This window comes from Pseudorasbora parva, chromosome 21 (assembly GCF_024679245.1).
Source record: "Pseudorasbora parva isolate DD20220531a chromosome 21, ASM2467924v1, whole genome shotgun sequence".
Classification (NCBI taxonomy): Eukaryota; Metazoa; Chordata; class Actinopteri; order Cypriniformes; family Gobionidae; genus Pseudorasbora; species Pseudorasbora parva.
In genome coordinates this window covers 39,637,506-39,661,899 of record NC_090192.1, presented here as the reverse complement: position 1 = coordinate 39,661,899, position 24,394 = coordinate 39,637,506, and the positions used below count along the sequence as shown (strand labels likewise).

At 38.2% G+C, this 24,394-nt stretch overlaps 1 long non-coding RNA gene across 2 annotated transcripts in view; it reads right to left on the bottom strand.

The window, feature by feature from the left end:
• Window positions 1-2,198: 2,198 nt before the first annotated feature.
• LOC137056424 (uncharacterized) overlaps window positions 2,199-24,394 on the bottom strand; it is a 161,362-nt gene continuing 139,166 nt past the window's right edge. The window contains exons 8-11 of one of the 2 annotated variants that reach the window (XR_010900339.1): window positions 19,311-19,407; window positions 15,612-15,705; window positions 3,503-3,629; window positions 2,199-3,404 (exon numbers count right to left, since the gene is read on the bottom strand). This is a non-coding gene — a long non-coding RNA (uncharacterized lncRNA). The remainder of the gene's footprint in view (window positions 3,405-3,502; window positions 3,630-15,611; window positions 15,706-19,310; window positions 19,408-24,394) is intronic. The other variant, XR_010900338.1, reaches the window with a different exon arrangement.

The window sequence follows — 24,394 nt, the reverse complement described above, 5'->3', positions numbered from 1 at the left end:
CTTACTGCATTCGGATACACAATAACAGTAATATTTGTCAAATTAAGATGGTTTCCAGTCCGCCATGTCACTCGCGAGAAATCTTGCACGGGTCGCGGAGTAATACAATCTGTGAAGCGGTTAGAGTGCTGTTACAGCCAATCACATTCGAGAACCACAAACAAAAAAATAGATCTCACTTTAGTTTAGCTCACGGAAAATTATTAAGTGCTTTGAAACAACCTTTATGAGACATTAATTGCATTCATATCCAGTGTTCCTTATGGGTATTTGTATGTCATATTGACAACATTATTTAATTTATTTCTTTATTTTTAAGTGGTTTAGTTTTAGAGATAGGCTTAAAGTTTTGGGGAAAAAAAGTAAACTCAACGCAATTCTAATATAAAGGTTGGTTTAATGCACTAAATTAACATAATTTCCCTATCTTCTATGACTTAATCTAAAGTGAGAACTATTTATGGCTAATGAGTTGTTAAAGCATTATTTAATTTGTTACATAATATGTAACGAATTGAATAATGCTTTATTATCTCATGAACTAATGAACTCACTTATGAGCTAATTAAACAATAATTTGGTAATTCCAGTAACAATGAAAACTCACTATTTGTATTAATGCATTAACAAGTTTATAAACTATTAACTATAGTTATTATCAGACAAATCATGTCTGAAATACAGATTTAAAGTGTTAATTGTATACATTTGCCAGCATTCAAAAATTAGCCCAAAGTCATCTTAATTATTTGCAAGCCTCTGGTGGGTGGGAAAAATAATAACCAATAATTAAATACCCATTTTATCCTAACTGATCAAAACGATGTCCCACCTTTCCTGCTAGATCTTGTGTCTCAATGCTTCACTGTCTATACATTTCTTCCCCCACATCCATTTCTGGCTGACATGTTTGCATTATATTACAGTACATATTTTTGTGTTTGTGTTTTAAATTTCATGTTTGTTCCTCTCAGGATGCTTTACACGCTCCCAGCTCAAATAAAGCTCTCGCGGGGTGAAAAACGAGTGTCCTGAGCTGCGGATGGAGAGGACTGCGGTGTGTAAGGTGATGCTGTTCTTTTGCAAGCGTGCTTTGAGTTCCACAATGATCCGTGACATTAATTCCCACATTATTGATGGCCTGTTGGCTCGTCTGGAGTCGGGCAGAAATCGCCAGCTCAGCTCAGCAAAGTGGCCGAATCACATCTGATCATCACGGCCATCAGTTACACACGCGCTGATACGACACACACTCCGTCCAGACCCATCCAGCTCAGGTTTTATAATGACTTGTCAGAAGAGATGTCTAGATGGATATCAGTGAAGACATTCACATTTTCTGAATTGTTAATATGCATCATTTGAACTCTGCTCTGATCGAATGAGACACTGTGAAATAAAGGGATGGTAGCTATTTGATACTTAACACATTAAATATGAAGTACCAGCTACTCCCTTATTTGACAGTGTCTATGCTTATGGAAATATTACCATACTGTAATATTCACACAGTGGGCACACATGTCCAAATCCACTTTTTCTAGTTTAACGACGAAAAAACGGTTGGTGTGCCCAGCGCATGGTCTAAAAGGGTCGTCCCTCATCTCTTAATGAGTCATGGGTGTGTTTTGGGCTTAACGTGCAATTAACCAATCAGAGTCTTATCTCCCATTCCCTTTAAAAGCCATTTGCTCGCACCATAGCGGATTTGCTACTCACATGGCGGAATAGACAACTTTAAATCAGGAAAAAAATATGTTTACAGTCTGGTACAAATTGTGGTTTTGGTCTATACCGCTAATTTTGCTCTTCATGATTACTGTAAGGGGGTGATTTTTTTTATACATCATTCTTTTAAATTATATTGAGCCTTAGAGTTTTGCATAATTAAGGGTTATATCACTTAATAATTAAGGGTTAGGTCACTTACACTGCTGTCACTATACTAGCCGTTTGTCTGCTGCCTGTTAGCTCCACCCATGCTGCATGCTAGCTCCACCCACTCCAGCTGTTAGCTCCACCCACCCCATCTGTTATCTCCTCCCAATCCGCATGTTGGCTCCACCCACCCATATGTTAGCTCCACCCACTCCACCTATTAGCCCCGCCCAATCCACATGTTAACTCCACCCACTCCATATGTTAGCCCCACCCACTCCATCTGTTAGCTCCACCCGCCCCATATGTTAGCTCCACCCACTCCGCATGTGACATGCTGCCAAAATGGCAATGGCCGCACTTTACCACTTCAAAAACGCTCTTCAGAAACCTATGGGTGACCTCACGAACACTACGTCCATATTTTTTTACAGTCTATGGTGAAGTATAGCAAACGCAGCTACTGTATGAGGCACGCGATCAGGCTAACACCACATCATTTCACACTGCACAGGTTAGGAGCATGAAAGCAGCACTAACCCTCCTCTAGAGCACGGCTTCATGGTTAAAAGTGGTGCAAAGACAAAAAAGCTGAGCTTGTTTGATTACTACATGCATGGAGAAGCAACACTTTCAACAACAATGGGTGTGTTTAAATGCACACCGGTAAGCTGCTAACTCAAAAAAATCAGCTTATTGAAATAATCAGTTTCCCCGTTTACATGCAACCCAGTAAACTGAAAACGCAAGAAAACGCATATCTGACTCTGAGTTTTTCAAATCTTTCGTCAGTTGTGATGTTAATAAAGCGTGTCAGCTGGAGATTTTCAGCTCATATTATCCCTCATCAGTTCCAGATGCAGCGTTTGACTGAACCTCTTCTACTTCTGCTGCATGAGATGAGAACACATCTTTACAATGCTCTGGGTCTTAAAAGAGTCTGCGTTTGTGATATATGTCCTTATTTCATGTAAAACGCTCGCTCACTCTGTCTGGATGCGTTTAAATCTGCTCTAAGTTTGTGTTTTTGTCACCTATCACACACGCACACTTCAATAAGCCGACAGAAAGCAGGTTAATGCGTTTACATGCAGCACGAAATCGGTGTAAGAGGCAAAAAACGACCTGTCCCGACCGGTTTATGCTTACGCCGTTTATGAGCTTACTCCGATAAAAGAAAACGGGTTACAGCGGTTACATGACCATGATCATTGTCGGCTTATTAGGCATAATCGGCTTCAGAACGTGCATGTAAACGCACACACTGATGTGACACTAGTTGGAGAATGTTGCTTGTTACTGCTAGTTTTGTCCATGTTTAACTGAAAACAGTGCATAGATGTGCATCCCAGAACAGCTTCTGCTTTAAAGCCCATTAGTTGTTTGCGTGTTGCATCATTTCTGCAGATCTCTGCGTGGCGTCTGTGTTCCTGTCTGACTGACCACATGACTGACGGGCGGCGGGCTGCTGTCTGTCTCTCAGGATGAGCACAAATTGAAGTGTTGTCAAAAACATCGAGGGATGTCTATAGAAACACAGAAAAGCATTGAGATACGTTGTCAAATTTGTTGCGAGAGAGGAGGACAGGAACGCTGCAGCTGCCATATTAATGGTCAGTGTTACCCATGATGCTGAGCAAGTCTGACATCACATCCTGTCACCTTCTCCACAGGCAGCCCTTCAGTCATCAGTCAGGCCTGTTTTATGCCAGATGTGTGTCGAGTTTCTGCCGCGTAACCAAACTGCGGCTCTGCAGAGAGAGAGAGTTATTGAGTACAAATGCCTTCAATTTTAAGATGGATATTATCAACCTGCAGCATTAAATGACACATCAAAACAGGGTTATAAAGTTTTGTACACAAACTTTGAAGTTGGCTTGACAAAGTCAGGCCTGAAATACAGTGCCTTGCGAAAGCATTCGGCCCCCTTGAACTTTGCGACCTTTTGCCACATTTCTGGCTTCAAACATAAAGACATAAAACTGTAATCTTTTGTGAAGAATCAACAACAAGTGGGACACAGTCATGAAGTGGAACGAGATTTCAAACTTTTTTAACAAATCAAAAACTGAAAAATTGGGCGTGCAAAATTATTCAGCCCCTTTACTTTCAGTGCAGTAAACTATCTCCAAAATTAAATAACGACATTATCCACAAAGTTATTGACGTGAACTCGACACCTGCGCAAGAATATGACGCAGCTCCACCGTTCATGACCCAGAAGAGGAGGAGTGAGACCTACATGGAAGACAATAACTTGGCGGATAAAGTCATTATTATTTAGATTTTTTTTTGGCACAATAACTATTCTCATCGCTTGGTAAAATGATTGTAGAGCCGCTGTAGTGAGATGGACTTTGTATCGACGTCTTTAGTGCCTTTATGGGTCTTGTGAGTGGGTCAGTGGGAATGTCCTGAATGCCAATGGAGGCCTTTCTGAAGCCTTTCTCAGCTTTCAACAAAAATATCTTCATTTGTGTTCTGAAGATGAACGAAGGTCTTACGGGTGTCCAACGACATGAGGGTGAGAAATTAATGAAATCATTTTCAGTTTTGTGTGAACTTTTGTTTATGGTAATTTGAATGTTAGGAATGTTGAATGTTAGGAATAGGAGGAAGTTGAATAGTATTGTAAAAATGTGTAGCAAGATCATTGGAACTGATATAAGGATATATATGAACATTTGGTGACGAAGGCCCAGCTAGTCCATTCAGATGTTACCCACCCAACTAGATTTACACTGCTTCCATCGGGTCGGAAATTTTAAACTCCCCTTGTGCAAATCAAATAGACAAACTCCTTTATACTTGCTGCTATTACTATTTTAAATGATTTGTTCTAAATGTGTGTTATCCAATGTGTACTGTGTTGCTGTACTAACATGCATGTATGCTGCTATCTGCACAAGAATTGCCTTTTAGGACAATAAAGTTATAAAGTAAGTAAGTAAGTGAAAGTCTAAAATAACGGCTTAAAAAGTATTTAACACATTGCTAACATATTTTAACCTGCTAGCATGATTCGCATTTTGCTGGCATGTTTTAACATGTATGTTAACATGATTTCCATGTTAACATGTTAGCATTCTTTAGTATGTTATCATGAATTGACATGTTGCTAATGTGTTTTAACATGTTCTTAGCATTAATTAAGCATGTTTTAGCGTTTGTTGTTAGCATATTTTAACATTCTACTAACATGGTTTCCATATTGTTAACATGTTTTAACTTATTAGCATGCTTTAGCATGTTATGAATTAATATGTTGCTTGCATGTTTGAGCATTTTCGTAGCATGAATTAGCATGTTTTAATGATGGTAGTATGATTTAACATGTTAGCATTTAAATTAAATTCACATTAATTAGCATTTTTCGAACATGATTTTCCATGTTGCTAACATGTTTTAATGTTTTATAATATGAATTAATCTGTTATCAACAATTTAATATGTCACAATCTAGATTTAACACACTGCTAGCATGAATAAGCATGTTGCTAACATGATTTAGCATTTTGCTTGCATGTTTAATCATGTTCTTATTAGCTAGCATACCATGTTGCTAGTTAACATGTTCTAAGCAAGAATTAGCATGTTGCTAGCATATACTATGCTGATATCATGTTTTAAAATGTTATGCATTAACATGTTGCTAGCATGAATTGGTGTGTTTGTCAGCATAATTTAACATATCACTAACAAGATTTAACACACTTCTAGCATGATTTAACATGTCTTTGCATTTGGCTAGCATGTTTTAACATTCTTCTAACATGATTTAGCATTTTGCTAATGTGACTTAACATGTTTTGGCTTGTTTCTAACATGAATTAGCATGTTCTAAGCCAACATATTTAGACAGCATATATTTATAATTTTATGCTGCCTCATAAAGAACTACTTTATGGAAAAAGTGTGTTGATAACTAGTGCATTTCTTATACAGTGTAATCCTGTAACCTCCGGATGAGTCAAGCTGAGCTCAGACAGGCTCAGTCAACGCTGTGAGGAGATCGGACCCAGACTTTAAGGTGTGAAAGACTGTCACAGTGCGTTAATGTGAGCTGTGACAGGCCAGTCGAGCTCACAGCAAGACCGAACCGGACACAGCTGCTCCTGCTGACCGACGGTGTGCTAATGTGTGTGAAGCTCCAGAGACATCATGGACGGGCAAAGGCTCGTCGCAGAAAGACATGGCATTGCTGTCGCCACATGCATACAGTACAGTACAGGCATCAGTTTATGAGTGCATTAAGTGGATAAAAGCCCTTTAAAGGGTTCAGTAGAAGTTCTGCACAACAGCATTTTGACTAAAAGCAATTATCAGCACAACATAAGCAAACATGACGCTAACAGCAGACCATCTGAAAAACTGAGTAAATAAAGACATTTGGACACTTTTGAACAAAAAGGTTGAAAACCCATAAATGTTGTAACGAGATAGAATTGCTTATAATTTTATTTTAAAAATCGGACACTTTTTGAGTACCTTCAGGATATAGTGCCGAAAACACATACCGAGTTTCGCTACGAAATGCCAATGCATTTGTAAAACAAAGCAATATGCAAATTCATTGCAGAGTTACAGTTTTGGATCTGTTTTATCATTTTGTAATTAAAATGATGGGCATTTTGTTTTAAAGGTTAATCAATGTCATAAGGGTTTTTGATAGCAAAGATGCTGCATGTCAATTGTGAAGTCAATCAGACCAACGGTACTGTAGTTAAAGCCAATTTCATATTTTGTTTAATTATAACACCACCAAGTGGTGCAGTCCCTGCGCTTTTTTGTGTGTCCCCCGAGAGTGCCCATACATGTCAAATTAGGTGAAAATACCTTATTTAGTTTAGGAGTTAAAGGTGCACTGTGCAACTTTCCGTCCACTGGAGGACGCCTATTCAAAACAAATGTGTAGTTTGATGACGCCAAGTGTGAGCGCAGCATCTTGGGACATGTGGTCTTCTCATCACAGCCGGTGGAAAATAGGACTCGGGCAGAAATCATGTTGATGGATGCGGTTATTAACGTTACTGTAGTGTAAAGCAGAGCAGGACCGAGTGTTGAGGAGCTGAGCACGGCCGCTGGAGCGATTGTTAAACAAATACCCGCCTCGCGAATACCGGGACTTTTATTATGACGGGACGGGACACAGTCGCCGGGCGCCTGCACTGATCCGCTCTTCCGGTTATGATTTTGAGGTAATGCAGCTCTGTTTATCATATTAGATACATTTAAGTGTGTTTAAAATGATGTAATGACGTTACTCTGTGCGTTCACTTGTTCACACTGCTAAGAGTAAAGCGCTCCTGCCAAATAAAAGCCGAAACCGAGGGTAGCGCAGATATGACGCGATTGACAGGCGACTCCCTCAGACGCTATGCTGACACGTCCCTGTCCTTAGTTAAAATAGCAATTTTCTCACAATTTACAAATAGTTGGAAACATTTGGGATATTGTAGGTACTCAACTGAACAAAATATATAACACCGGCCTAGTGGTTTTTGGATATTTTACTGCAAAAATACTACATAGTGCACCTTTAAAGACATATATACGCATATAAAAATTGACACACACGACTTTGCATTTTTTGCCACTTATTATCAAAATTTAACTGGCCATCGACATTCAGTTAGAGGTCGACCGATTCATCTGATTGGTGGAGCAATCGGTTATCGGCAAAAATCAATACCGATAGTTTTTCCGTTTTTTGTCCGTTGCGGGAGCAGCTGAGAAGGCTGCCGTCATTACACAGTAGCCTACGAGAGCTCTGAGAAGGGTCTGTGGGCATTATATACTTGAGAGCGGCCTATAGAGGACAAACAACAAACTATTACTGACGTTGTTTACATTAACACGTGAGGACACGTGAGGCTGCGCCCTTCACAGCACACGCTGCACAGAGCACGCTGACACATCTGATGCGCGTTTAAAACACCGACAGAGAAACGCTATGAATACAGAACACTTCAGTACATGTTGCCAAATAATTACAATGCTTTAGCAGGGAAAGAACAGCAGTATGTATGTACTTTGTCGTTGAGGCTGACAGGACGCTAACATTAGCAGTGACGGTTACCTCAAGCAGTTTAAATGATGAACAACTAGTGATGTGAGAAACCAGACTGTATGGTCATGATCCGACAGAAATATAAACAAATCAGAAACACATTCAATTTCAATACATATTTTGTTATTTTGATTAGAAAACCATTGTGTTCTAAAAAAGCGAACTGTTTGTAATTTATATGAAATGATAACCCTTAATACAATACAATAATATCCGATTTTTTACATTAAGTAAGGTTAATGCTGTAGAAATATTATTCATTGTTAGTTTTATCTGTTAACCTTTTTATTCACTATGAACTTACATGAATGATTAAGGTACAATTGTATTGCTCGAATATTAATACATTCTGTAAAATGTATATTGCATAATGCATTTAGTTCATAGCTAGCTAAATAAGCTTATACATCCTTGTTAACAAATGGGACTTGCAGTTGGTTACTTATGACATTCACATACATGTCTCTAGGTTATAGCTAAAGAACCATTTATTTGTAATATTTTAATGTTTTAGTTATTTTCTGTAGAATTTGTTTGTGTAGAATTTTTTCTGTTAGAACTTATCATTTTAATTTATTCATATTTACATTTTCATGGTTCAGTACTGTTTTTTTTAAATGTCTTGTAATAAAGTTCAGCACTGTTTTACTTAGTGTTGTGTTTTATCCAGTATCTTTTTTTAAAACTAATTGGTCAATTTATCGGTTATCGGTTATATATTAATCCACTATCGGCCGACCTCTACATCCAGTAAACCTCCTATGATTCTGATTATCCTATGGTGGTTTTGTCTCGACCGGACAAACGGTTTCGAAGATATCCGTGAAAGTTGTTTAAAAGCTAAATCACCACGTTCAACAAACCATAAAGCAAAACCTAGCATGTTTGGTATCACTGGACTCGGCAAGAAAATAACTCCCGTTAACTTATAAGTAGATCAAATCCAAAATTGTCTTGAAACTTCTCAGGCTCCTTCAGGGTATTGTGTCGATGACCCATACCGAGTTTCGTAACGATATGCTAATTCATTCATAACATACAGCATTTTACTACAAAATTCAAAATAGTGGACACCCAAAATGGCTGATATGGGAAATGTGGACACTTGACCATTGACATATCATCCCCCTATGAGTCCTATTTTCCTGCGGTGGTTTAATTTCGATCGGACTAGCAGTTTCAAGGATATTTGCAAAAGTTGTTTAAACGCTAAAGCACAACATTGAACAAGCCATAAAGCGAAACCTAGCATGTTTGGTATTGTTAGACTTGGCAAGGATTCAGGAATCTAAAGATTACAGTGATTACAGTGATAATAAATGGACCACACCCAAAGTTATAAGCATGTGGATATTTGATTTTACCACTAGATGGCACTGGCTAAACTTCTCAGGCTATTTCAGGACATGGTGCTGATGACCCATACCGAGTTTCATAAATTATATGCTAATTCGTTCATAAAATACAGCATTTTACTACAAATTTCAAAATGGCTGACCCCCAAAGATGGCCAACACCCAAAATGGCCGATATGGAATTGAATATCATTCGACTTGGCATTCCGCCTCAAATCTAACGAGACCACTTTTATGATTTTAGGGCAACCTATTCAGAAGTTACACTGTAAAAAAAAATGTGTTGGTTTTTGTTGGTTTAACTTAAAAAAGTAAGTAACCTGGTTGCCTTAAAATTTTGAGTTTATTGAAATTAAAAATTTGAGTTGATACAATGAAGGAAATTTGTTTAATAAATAGAAACTCAAAATATTATTGTATCTGAACCACATAAAAAATGTGATAAATCATGAAAATAGCACTATTTGGCATGTTTCACTGCGTCATCAGAAATAAAACACACACAATTACCCAATATGCTTACAAAATCTTTTAATAATCTTTTAATAAAGGTTGTTGAATCTCTAAAAATGTTCATTGTATTAACTCAAAATTTTAATTTCAATGAACTCAAAATTTTAATATTATTTTAAAATATTTTTACAGTGTATAAGTAAAAATAGCAACAACAAAAAATCGTATCTCCAGACCAGTAGGGGGTGGAAATTTTTTCATGACGGAAAATGACATCATATGGTTCAGTTGAATCGCCAAATAGTGCAGCCAAGGAATCAGAGGGAAAAATTATTTTGTTTCCATCTCATACAAAGGACAGATGGTGTTGCTAGAGGAATTGAGGCAGACTCCTAATTTGCAGTTCAGACTGTCCTCTATCTGTGTGCCAAATTTCATAACTTTCCCGCAGGCGTTTCTATGGGCTGCCATAGACTCAAGAGTGGAAGAAGAAGAAGAACGCAAATGGATACAAAAGATGCCTAGCCCCTAAAAACACATTTAATGTAATGCACTTCAAGTGCATTGGGATCAACATAAAAACACAAGGTGAAAGAACTGTGCCCACTGAATGCATCGTTTTTGCAATCAATCAATTTATGCAAATCAAGTAATTAGATTCTAAAAAAGCATGCCAATCAGGTACAAAAACATGCATGTTCAATGCAATGTGGATTTCACATTTTTCTGAGTGCTGTTTGACCATTTTAATGCACAGCACAAATAAGCAAGAGATTTCAGGTTTGTGTTACTGTAAATGTCAAGCTTCCAGAGCAGAATGACAGGCACTAACTGTAATAACACACTGGACTGGATCAGAGAGCCCCGAGTCAAACACACCCGCTGCTGCTGCCGCTCACAGACTACCAAGGAACTTTAATTGGGTTGTTAATTGATTTTCTTGTCAAGCACTAGTACCATGATGGATGGCTCATTTTCTGCGAGCACTGAACACACACACACACACACACACACACACACACACACACACACACACACACACACACACACACACACACACACACACACACACACACACACACACACACACACACACACACAGCTGCTTCTCATCTAATGTCAGATATGGGATATTCCTACTTGAAATTCTCAGGCTTCCGACCTTAAAGGAGTCTGAGTGCGTTGAAAGATGACGCATGAAGAAGCAAATTAGCAGTGGCTTTACAGGTATAGATGATGCATTGCTAGCATTGGTTTTTGTGGTGTAGACAAAATAAAACTATTTATGGGGTTGCACATTGTAGTTTTGACAAGTGTGTTGTAATTTTGACTGCATTTTATTTGCTTAAAAGTCAATGTTAATCATTAGCAGTGAGTTTGGGATTACAGCCTCTTCCTGCGGTACCCACACCGTATGTTTTGCACAGTATAATTTTATGCAAGTATACATTTTCTTATGCGTTTAATTACACTATTATTCAAAAGTTTGGTTTCAGTAAGAGGTCTCTTCTGCTCTCTTCTTACGTCTATTTTTTAATTTAGACTGTCATAATTTTAGCCTTATCCAAACTTATGACTTAAAGCATAATTTTGACTAAATGTGTCATAATGTTGACTTCTCATTATTTTGAATTATGTCATTATTATTCTGGCACTCTCTTCTGCTCACCAAGGCTGAATTTATTTGATAGAAATTACAGTAAAATTGTAACATATTATAATTTAAAACAGCTGTTCTGTATGTGAATATATAGTAAAGTGTGATTTATTCCTGTGATCAAATGTGATTTATCATCATTACTCCAGTCTTCAGTGTTAGTGTTAAATGCTAGTGTATATCATTTATATTACTGATATTAAATTTTATTAATGTTCTCTATATTTAAACATTTTTACCTTTATTGTATATTCATGTTAAAGTGGTGTTTATGATGTTCTTCTTGAATATGATGCAGACATCACTCAAAGTCAAGGAGGAAATGATTCATAAGTTCAGGATTCTCCTGGATCTCCGTCTCTAAAGACTGCCGTCTGTTTCGCTGTTCAGTGTCAGAGTCACTTCATCTTATTAGAGAAGATCCCTCAGACCAGAACATACAGCATTGATCTCTTTGAATCATCACTCTGATTCAGAACATATTGGTTTTTCAATATTGTTTATGAGAGCGTAAGCCTGTCCAAATCTGACCTGCCAACGAACTCCTACAGGCGGTTAAACTAATGAAATCAGGGACTGTTCGTAATGCTCCTCAGAGTCCACAAGACTCAAACTTCTCATTTCTTTTTCAAGGAAAAGTCACATACTGTCTTCCTCAAAGATTTAAAGGAACATTTCAGCCAAAAATGAAAATTTTGACATCATATACTCAACTTTACATTGAATCAACCTTGAGCTGGATATTGACCTTTTAGAGCTGCTTTACAGAAAAATTTGAATGTGTCTCATTAAATAAAGTTTGCATCATTATTTTCCTGTTTATGGCTGTGAAGCTGCTTTGAAACAATCTGTAGCTATTATATAATGTGCTGAAGAAATGTAGGGGACTTGAGTCATGTCGTTCTACATCTCATTTTGCAAATACACCAAAGAAATGTATGGAGGTTTGGATAAACATGAAGATGAGTAAATGATAACAGAATTTAAGGCAGAATTATTACTTTAAATATAGATGCAAGCACCAAAGTCAACATGGCTGGGAGTGTCGGACCAAGTGTCACAACAACTAATAATAGATATTTTAAGATTATTTTAGTCTAAATGTCAGAAAAATCAGTCACTGATAAAATTATGGAGATAAAAAGATGATCATGTGATAATAACACTGCAATGCTTTGGCACACTGACATAACATTTTGCATGAGATAGTTGTGGCGCTATACAAAAATGGTTTTATTTATCAACAAGAAATCCATTATTTTTTATCGGCATGGTCTGAAAATGATACAATTCAATTTAGGTGAAAATCAGACAAATAGGCTATAGATCAAAAAAATGTTTGGCTGACTATTAAGCCCAGACCAAAAGGCTAATTTAATCGAAAGTTATTAACATATTTGGAAATGTATTATACATTTTGACCACAAGGTAGCACCACCCACCCAAAACGTTGAGTAGCTTCAGGGCATGGTTTACTATTTACATTTTGTAATGTAATGTACATATATATTTTAAGTAAGGTAAGCTAAATAATCTTAAAACAACATTTTGCTTACACCACTGGCAGATTATGTTGCTCATTTTAAGCAAAAACTCTCTTAATTTTTAGTTATTTTTTCCCAAAACAAGACAATTACTTTTGCTTGTCTAGCAAATACTTCTTGTTTAATATTTTTTAGATGTTTGGACTAGAAACCAGACAGAAATACTAAGTAAGAAAAGCATTTTTTTGCAGTGTGTGGCCCAGCTGTGAGACTCCCAGATTACAGTGTCAGACTGCGCTGATGTTGTTCTTCCGTCCGGGATTATCACACACAGCAGTGCGTGTACAGGTATGAGGATACAGCAGCGTTTGCGCGTGTCCGCTCGGCCTCAATCCCTTGCACGTGTCCTGCAGGACTGACAGGTTTCATTAGCACAGGCCTGGGAACAGTTATTACCCTGATAAACCAAGATCACGGCAGAGGAAATTGAATTCGAGAGGACATCAGTTCTCACGGAGAGAGCTCGGATGCCAGACAAGAGGCTGGATGGATGTCAAAGATATTATTGCAATCTGCGATAGAGCAGGACACACTGCAGCGCTGCCGAGCCGAGATAAGGACATCCCGGTCCGGGAAAACTGAATATCCAGGAAAAACTGCTGATGCGGACCGTTTGTTTTACAGCGCTCCAAGTTAATTGAGCAGCAGCTCGTCTTTTAAGAACACTTTCTGGGACGGGATTCACTAAGAATGAGATGTTGTCTGTTTGCCGGCGCAGTATGGATGTTTGCCGATAACCAATTGTTCCAGTAATGGGTTATGGTGAAGACCCATTGGCAAAACCAATAAATTGGTCGACCTCTAGGAAAAATTTGAGATGGCTAGGAGGAAAAAAAAAATATTTGAATGCTTTTGCGTTCTCTCGCAAAAGTTAGTTTGAAAAACCTTTGCATTTCGCAACGAACTTAAATGAACACACTGAATTTTTGGGACTTTAGCTTTTTCACCGTCCATACATACCGTTCTCATCTCCATGCATCGCATAACTCTGTCTGACTCACCCACCGTTAGCCTAGCTTAGCACAAAGACTAGAGGTTAATGGCTCCAGCTAGCCTACTGCTCAATAAGTGACAAAATAACGCCAACACTTTCCTATTTACATGTTGTGATGTGTATAGTTACATCGTGCACTAAGACTGACAGAAAATTAAAAGTTGTGATTTTCTAGACCGATATGGCTAGGAACTATTTTCTTATTCATGCGTAGTAATCCAGGAACTTTGCTGCCGTACCATGAGTGCAGCGGCGCAATGATATTACACAGCGCCTGAAAATAGACTAACTTCTGTCAACATAGCCAACATGACAACCTGCTCACACAGAGCGTGTGCTGGGGACTATTTTCATTAATAACGGAAAAAAGGATTTAAAACAAGAGCCAGAGCAAATACATTTTATCAGCATTTTTATATAGAATCTATACAGAAACAAACTATTTGTGAAATAAGATACTAGAGACACTTCTGCGGATATTCCATATGAGAGCTGGACAGTAACTAAGTACATTTACTCGAGTACTGTACTTAAGTTCCCTTTTTGAGTATCTGTACTTTACTGGAGTATAATTTTTTCTGGAAACTTATGACTTTTACTTCACTACTTTTGAAAGACTAATATCGTACTTTTTACTCCACTACATTTCTATCAACGTCGAAAGTCGTTTCTGTTGCAGCTCTGAAAGTCGGAGGATGGTTTTTTCCTTCTTTAAAAGGTTTTTTGTTGTTGTTGCAGACAGTCTATCAGGAATCACTCTTATAGGGTCATATACATTTTCCCAACTTTTTTTGAACACTGATCAGTTCATAGTAAAATGGAAGAAGACGGTTCTTAGGCACAAGTGTGTGTACCCATAGCCATACTTTGAAAGTATGTTTCAGTAAAATAAAATAAAAATAAAAAAATCACGATTAGTTTAGTTGGCATACACTTGGTGCATGTCTTTTAAAATATTAAAAATATAGGAGAGAAAGAGAAGAGTAAAGTTGGGAGAATATCAGATGTGTATCAGTGTATTGGATCCGTGCATTCGGCCTTAAAGTGACAGCAGCTTTATAAAGAGCTTTGTTACTTATATACAAGTATTTAAATTAGTTTTTAGTTAGTCGTATGGTGGTACGTCAGATGGAGCATCACTGAATGACTTAAACCATGATGACAGTGTGCATTTATACAACAATAATAAAATAATGCATTGGCATAAAAAAGGAAATTTACTTTAATACTAAAGTACTTTTGAAAACAAATACTTCTGTACTTTTACTTGAGTAAAAATCTGTTTTTACAACTTTCACTTGTAACAGAGTAATATTTGACCAGTAGCACTTTTACTTTTACTCAAGTAATAGAGTTGTGTACTTTGTCCACCTCTGTTCCATATCATAACAAATAAAGAGTCTCGACTGAGGCGAGGCGTTTTCAGCTGGCTAAAAAAAAAAGCTTTGGTTGACATACAACCTTAAATGTGTGATGTATCAAATCTACACCATTTGCACCACAAAAAATTATTTTGTATTAATTATGGATTATTAAGTCGAAATTATGATTTAACAAAGTCATAATTTAGTCATAATTTAGTCATAGAAAGAATACCAAAGCATGCAATGCCGGAAAAGCTTCCATAATAAACAAAACTGCTAGCCTGACGTGGTCATACTCAGCTCTAGTCAGGATATGAGTCTGCTGCTCCATTGGGCTGTGATTATGGGGCGTGTTTCAACCAAACCAGGAAAGACATCAATTGGACAGACCTACAACCAATCAGAGCAACGAAGCGACGTTAGCAGAGCTCAAATGCACTGTGTTGCCAAGTCCGCGTATTTTTCCGCAGGTTGTTTTCTATGTCCGCGGGTTGAAGCGAAGTCCTATTATGTGATATATAATAGGACACATGAATGGAATTTTTAGCAGAAACCTTGCCAAAATAACACACATTTTACCCCCAAACACCATTTTTTCCCAGAGAAACCCCCGAGAAGCAATTATTTAGGGCTAGTAGTTGGCGGGTTTTCTTGTAAAAACTTGGCAACCCTGTCTGCACGCGAGCTGAAATCAGACTGAATAAACGATCTTTGCCGGTGTTGTAAAAAAATAAAATAATGTAATGATACACAGAGCACTTACCCAACATGATTATCATTTCTGAGAGAAATTGTGAAGGTGATGCATTTACAAACAAGCTCTCCGTTTAGGATTCGAGTAAATATAACCCAAGCGCCTTTGATGACGTGATGATTACGTTACTGTTGATCATCTGTCCGTCATGGTCTAAAGCCCGCCCTGATGATCTCATTGGTCCGAACAGTTTCTGTTCGGGAATAATTACTCCTCTATGGAGTGAGGCCAGACCGAACTTAAACATTTTGTGGGCGGGGCTAAGTTCGGCTGGCATCCAGGCTACAAAACTGCAAAAGTAACTACACATTTTTCAATCACTTTCACCACGCCCCTGCCTGCTATTGGTCAGTCGAACTGATAACCTCCTGTGATTGGCTGAATCAGTGGCCGTAAACTGCTTGACTAACTTTTAAGACTAGTCTAAATCTAAATTTAAGGTCAGTTACATAAGTAAGATACCAATTACTGACTAACAGTGATTCTGAACATGAAACCAACACCATAAACTGTAAATGTACAACCTTCCCTTTTAAAGAGTATGATAACATTTTTTAAAATGTATAATATAAAAGGTTTTATGCAATCTGTTATATGTGGATTCAAACTTATCTGACCAAACACACTGGACACAAATAGAAAAAAAAAGGTAAAACCGGGGCAAATTCTTTTGGTCACACATGATTGATTGATTTGTATGTGAAATTGCTGCGTAATGATGTCTGTGATGTTGGACCCTCCATATGTGTGATGTGAACTCCTCAGAACAGATGAGTAATGGCGGTAATTAGCACATTTTCCTGGCAGTAAATCTAGTCTAAATGAGGATGAATGGCTCATTAGTTAGCTTTAATTAGCAGTGGACTAATGTGGTAGTATAATTACACTGGTGTGATGCTCTCTGCTCACCGGTGCTCTTTTCAAACAGCTCTCTTCATCATCAGCGAGGAAGATAATAATACAAGGAGGAAATTGAATTACAGCTTGGGAATCGACGGCACCCTGATCCCCGGACGGCACGGCTGTCTGACGCATGTTGAACACAAATGGCAAGAGTATTCGTAGTTCCCACTCTTTCCCACGACCTTTTCAGTCGTTCTTGATGAATGCATTGGAATAGTTTTTACATTTATGCATTTAGCAGACGCTTTTATCCAAAGCGACTTAAAACTGAGGAGTACAGGAAGCAATCTGTCATGAAGAGTCGAAGAAACGCAAAAAATGCCCTAAATACAAAGATTTGGATATTACTCAGAGTAGCAAAAACTAGAATAGGGAGGGAAAAGAGAAAAATAACGGAGGAAGTTTTCAGGAATAAAGGAGGAAGTAAAAATAAAGGAGGAAGTTCGCTAGTTTTTGTTAGCGAATCTCCCAAACTTGTGGAGGATTTTGCCATTTCCATGACTTTTAATTCCCTGACATTTCCATGTTTTCTTGGGTTGTGATTCTTTGGCAGTGAATCAATTCGATTTACGATTCATAAGCTTTTGATTCGGTTAGATTCAAGAACGGTTTAAGCGAATCCAGAATGATTTGATTCAAGATGATTCACATTTAAATTTGATGTGATTCGATTATTTTGATTCTGCATTTTGTACTTACATTCATAGGATTATTAAAATGCTTCCCCCGATGTGTCTTAGGGCGTTTTCACACCTGAAAGTCCGCACCAAGGTCCGAACCAAAGTTCATGTTTTGATAAATTGTATCCCTTTGGTTAGTTTTGGTTTGCTTTCACATTGCAGTTTTGCAGTTATGCCAGCGCACTAAAGGACTTTACACTTGCACTGGCGTCCTGTCGTCTTCATCTGTGTGGGCTGCATCGGAACATTGATTGGTTTGTTAGCGAACGTGCGTCTGACGTCAGTGTGTTGTCAATTCAGCGGGTAACTTTGACAAGAATGAATGAACAGACGCATCGTTGCCAATACTGTTAATATTATGGCATTACTATCTGCAGCACCAACTATACTCGAGGCAAATTCAGCAAATGAACGTCTTCGTTGTGCAAACATTTTATCGGCGCCGACAGAAAAAGGAGGAGAAGACTAGGCTACCTTTTTAGCCAAACAATGTATTTTGTTTTATAGTTATGTTTAAATATTACAATGTTTTTTTATTTATTTAATCTAGGCTATATTGATAATGAAACGTGCACAGATGTGCAATATAAATCAAAGACATCGGGTCAGAAATGATTTTGACCACTTCATTAAGTTTTGTTTTGTAGAAAGCTTTGTATAAATTGTATCTTAATTTTAATAAATGTTTCATCATTTGCTTGAATTTAATGAATAAACATTAATAAATAATAATATAGCAGACAACCCGTGACGGAGCGATCATTTGCGTTGCACATGAACTGGAGCGGTCTCATAAATAAACCGAAATTCAGCATATAGGCTACTTGTCTCACAGACATGACTGATATATATATATATATATATATATATATATATATATATATATATATATATATATATATATATATATATATATATATATATATATATATATACAGTATATAAGCTCGAAAATAAATAGCCAAGCAGATCACGCTGTTCATGCGAGTTGACTTCACAAGCGGTTCTGTTTAAAATGCTGCGGCTCCATCACTGCATGTGCTGTGAGTTTAATCTGTTTTTTACTAATCCTACACCAGAACTTCCTGTAAATGGTCTGAAAGCCCGAACTATACAGAAAATGCTTTCACACAAGAAACGAACCAAACCTTTGTTTAGTTTGGTCCGGATCGAGACTACCCTTTTTTCGTCGGACCAAATTTCGTCTTTTTGGTCCGGACCATGGTCCGAGGGAGGTTTCACACCTGTCATTTTGGTTCGTACCAAACTGAAAAGTCCGAAAATCTGGACCAAACAAGTGGTGTGAAAGCATCCTAAGTCAGGTTGTGAATTACACAGCAGCCTTCAGGGGTCAGAGAGTGGGCAAAAGAAATAAAAACCTTTGTTTTTGTTAGGTCATATTTCTTTAGTATTATTGCACATTTTAATTTTAATAGCCTGCATACGCATGGTCAGGACTTGTAATAGATTTTCCATGATTGTTCTTCAAAATAGGAAACCGTTTTGACCCAGTTTGATTGGATTGCATACCTTTTTAAACCGTGTTTACTGGATAAAAAAGCACTTCAGAGGAAGAACTAGTCACTGAATTTTGACAAAAATGAGGTTGAATTGACTAAATCTTTGCAATATTGAAAGTTTGATGGCATCCAACTTACTGATGGATTGTGTTGTTTCAGGACATATGACATCCGTCATGTTGGTAGCGTCCTTCTGGAGTCTTGGCATCATTTGATGTGACGGTCTCACAGGAAACTGTATGATAGAAAAGAAAAAGAGACGATAAGTGTGAGTGGCAGGAGTTGGAAAGGTTCACCTGTCAGACAGGATCAGTGTGTTCAGTGGTCAGCGTCAGTCAGGACGGACGGCCGTTCATTCAGACAGCTGAACCAATCAGAAGTGTCAGAACAGGCCACGCCCACTGCACCTGATGGACTGAGATTTCAAACTTTGTAAATAAACATGTAATACTGTCACAGATTGTGTTGGGAGAACAAACACAAACATAAAGATTATACAGCAGTCTTTAATAAATCCACAGATTGTGTAGCCTAACACACATCCATACGTAAACCAGACACAAAAACAATGAACACAACAGGAACTTAAATACAGGTGCAAATGAAGGTGATTGTCGGCACACAGCTGACAGTGATCAAGACTCAAATCAGAAACTATGACAGCAAACAAGGCAGGGGAAAACGAGTCCAAACTGAGAGAAACCAACCAAAAAAATGTGCAGTGTATAACTTAAAAAAAAGTAAGTAACCTGGTTGCCTTAAAATTTTGAGTTGATACAATGAAGAAAATAGTTTTAATAAATAAAAACTAAAAATACTATTGTATCTGAACCACATAACAAATGTGTTTAATCATGAAAAAAGCACAATTTGGCTGCGTCATCACAAAAAAAAAACAATTATCCAATATGCCTAAAAATGTTTTTAATAATATCTGAATAAAGGTTGTTGATTCTTAAAAAAATTTCATTGTATATATATATATATATATATATATATATATATATATATATACAATTATATAACATTTTCATAGTTTAGAAAATGGTAATAAAATATGACAATAACTTAAATTAAACTGTGTCAGAAAAAACTAATTCTGATAATGTCAGATAACTGATAGAAAGGGATGTAATGGATTCCAATTAACCAATCAGCTGTTAGACTAAACTGAACAATTAGATAATAGCAATTTAGCTCAACCAATGACCAAACAATGCTTCATTTAGTTCAGTCTGTGGTGTCAAAGGTCACATTAGCGATTACATCGGAATAATATTTCATAATATTTGTGGTTTTACTGTATTTTTCATCAAATAAATAAAGCATTTGTGAGAGGATGGTGAAATGTCAGAGGTCCACCGCATCCCACTGAGACTGTGACTGAGTGAAATAGATTAATAACCTCCGGGATTTGATCCGCTGTGAGGACACAATATGAGAGTTTATTAAGAGACTGTGGTCCACGAGCTTGGGTCAGCTTTATATATCCCAGAGAGGACAGCAGAGGATCGCTCTGCTTTAAGACAGTAACACACTAAAGTCTGTCAAACACTCCCCAACCGCTCAGCATGCGTGCGTCATTTTCACCCCAAAATCAAATGGAATTAAAGGGGGGGTGAAACACTCAGTTTCAGCCAATCTTGAGTACCTATAGAGTAGTATTGCATCCTTCATATCGCCGAAAAGTCTTTAGTTTTATTATATTTATAAAAGAAATATGGGCTGTACCGAGTCTTTCCGGAAAAAAACGAGCGCCTGGAGGCGTATCGTGTGGGCGGAGCTGAAGAATGACGAGCGGTGACGTCCTCAAGCGTGGAGAAACCCATGGTTATCGATCAGATTCAGCTAATACAGATAATGATCCAGAATCAGATCCGGAGGCTGAAATAAACTGAACAGGAGAAGCAGCAGCAGCAGGACGTCCGTCTCTGTGGTATGGACTGTATTTAGTGGCCTGTCAACATTTGTGTGTGTTTACTCGCAGTTTATGAGGACATGATTCGGTTTATGGACTATTGTATCCGACTAAATCTTAGCAGTAGCAAGCAAAGCGGTTTTGCACGTCAGACTAGTGTAACGTTATACAGAGAACAGCAATGGAGTAACGTTAGCGCATTTGAATTCCCGGAATGCTGTGCTGAAGCGTTGAAGTCGCTTGATGTCACCCATAGGAATAAAGTGGAGCGCGGCGTGGCAGAAGTGTTCACGGACGACTGGATCTGCTGCTGAGAGTGTTTACGGGCGTGCATTTCCTCTCTCGCTCTAGTCACGTGCGCGCGCCCTACCGGGAGAAGAGCCCGTACGGCCCATACAAGGACCTTCCGCTCTATCGACGTCAAGCCGACCCATACTCGAAAAAAACTCTCCGAAACTTGTGAGAAACCGGAAGGAGTATTTTTGACACAGAAATACTCCATCAAACGTCCAACATTAGTTTTTGAAACTTTGTCTATGTTTAGGATGGGAATCCAAGTCTTTAACAGTGGAAAAAGCTCAAAAGCCCCCCCCCCCCCCCCCATTAAATACTAAATCATTTTTTTACTAAACTGCAATAATAAAAAGTACCAAGAAAAATGTTACAGAAATTAGTTAAATAATTTCCCAAAGCAAACTAACTCTTTATGTTACCAACATTTATTACACGGCTCTGTGAAGTACTTGATTCTGATTGGTCAATCGCGCATTCCAGCGGTATGTTATTTCCAGATAACAACCGTTCATCCGGGTACTGCGAGTTATCTTGACCGGTTCTACTTCTGTGCTTAACGCTGGCGCCATCTTGTGGCTTAAACAGCCGTGGGCTACAATGGAAGACCTTCAAGGCGGGTTTATAAAGTTTTAAATATGGATATTTTTCTGACACAAACGCATCGATTGGAATCAGACGGCTCTATTAACCCATCGGAGTCGTGTGGAGCACGTTATTTGACGGACAGCTGCATTTAATGGACTTCAGAAACAGCTCCAACTACTGCTGGGATTAACGTTAGCCTGGACTTTTTAAATATAACTCTGATTGTATTTGTCTGACAGAAGAATGTCATAAACACCTATAATGACTTGAGGGTGAGTAAATCATAGGCTTGGTTTCATTTTTGGCTGAACTAACCCTTTCAGCATTCATTCTCAACATTTAGCAGCAATAGATAAAGGCTTAAAGCAGTCTGGAACTGTTTTTCTTCGCAGAAGCTTTGCGTAAGAGCTAATAAAATATTTAATCTCAAGACAATATTTAGTGTCTAATATATTTGAGACTAGCAGCCTGTAATAAGCGGGATAATGTCCACCCAGCCGGTTGTTATCGCAGAATAAACCCCTTCAGAGTGACGCTCCGCTTCGCCTCGGGGTCCTGATCACTCTGTCGGGGTTTATTCTGCGATAACAACCGGCTGGGTGGACATTATCCCTTACATAATAACAACAACAACAATAATAATTATAATAATAGATTTTATTTATAATGCACTTTTCATTCCGAATAATCTAAAAGTGCAACAATGGAAAAGGGAAAAAATAACAAGATGAATAAAAAGTAGAAAATATAGAATAATACAAACAATCAAACAACACATAACAGTTTAAAGCTTTTCTGAAGCGAACACAGAGCTGACGGTGGAAGTCTCTGTAAGCTCCACAGTACACTGTGTTCCTCTCCATGTAAAATATAATGTTTTAATGTTATAGCCGAGTTGTTTTCATGGCACGTGACCTTGTATATATGTTGTTGTGAGCTTCACGGCTGCATCATGTTGGATTATAATGAGTTTTGTCAGACTCGAGCCCTTCACAGATAATACAGTGCTGTCCTTTCATAACAGGCTGACCTCACAGACACTACATCTCTCTAATGGAGATTACCTGTCAATAATGTAATACAGTCCTTGAAGGACCGGGACACTCAGGCTGAAGGTGAAAAAAAAACATTCATGTTTCTCGACAGATGAAAACAAGACGACAGAATTAAAGGATCAAACCTCTCAGCTCGCAGTCATGTCCTCTTGTTCTTGAGCCCCGTCTCTCGACTTTCATTTCCTAGTTATCCAGTTCAAAGCAAGCGTCCTTTCATTGCCAAACGGTAAAGTTGATACTGAAATCTCCAGAGTTTTGTAAGAGCAGCATCGGAGCGATAAAATGGGCAATGCATTAAGAGCTGGGGGTGAAAACTTTTCCACAGAATGATGAATATCATCTATTTAAATATCTTTCTCTCTTTTTTCATATCAGGGCCATTTAATGATTCATTGAAATACATTTCTTACATACAGTTCCTTTAAAAAAAAGTCGTTTTTAACCTTTTATTCATTAAAGAATCCTGAAAAAAGTTTCAAATGTTATAAAGAAATATTAAGCATCACAACTGTTTCCAACACTCATAATAAATCAGCCTATTAGAATGATTTCTGAAGGATCACGTGTTATTGAGCTCCAGTAGCTCGTCTGTTTGATCGGACCCCACGGGCCAGCCTTCTCTCCCCACGTGCATCAATGAGCCTTGGCTGCCCATGACCCTGTAGCCGGTTCTCCACTGTTCCTCTTGGAGCACTTTTGATAGATACTGACCACTGCAGACCGGGAACAGCCCACAAGAGCTGCAGTTTTGGAGATGCTCTGACCCAGTCGTCTAGCCGTCACAATCTGGCCAAACTCGCTCAAATCCTTACGCTTGCCCATTTCTCCTGCTTCTAACACATCAACTCTGAGGACAAAATGTTCACTTGCTGCCTAATATATCCCACCCACTAACAGGAGCCGTGATGAAGAGATCATCAGTGTTATTTACGTCACCTTGGTATGTATATGTACGTACATGTCTCCAGTGATAACTAAAGAACTCTGTTTTCCATTATTCTTCATTTTCACAGAGAGACAAAGTGTTAACTGCATGAATCTCCCCTGACGTTCACTTCAAAAGGCTTTCGCTGACACAGACACACACACACACACAGCAACGCTGAGCCAACAACCTCTCAGCCCATCCGCCTCAGTGGAGACAGACCCAACCCCTCCAAACGCCATTAACAATACAGGGATGTCCGAGAGAACGAACCCTTGATGAAATGCCCAAAAGTGTGTGTGAGGAAAATGACCATCATCACTCCTGACACAAAGTTTGACTTGTGAGTCTCTCGGGTGTTTCTCTCAAGAGTCCGTCTGTCAAAGGTCATTCATCTCCATCTGCTCGCCTCCTTCCTGTCTCTGGAGTCTTTGTTTACTGCTGC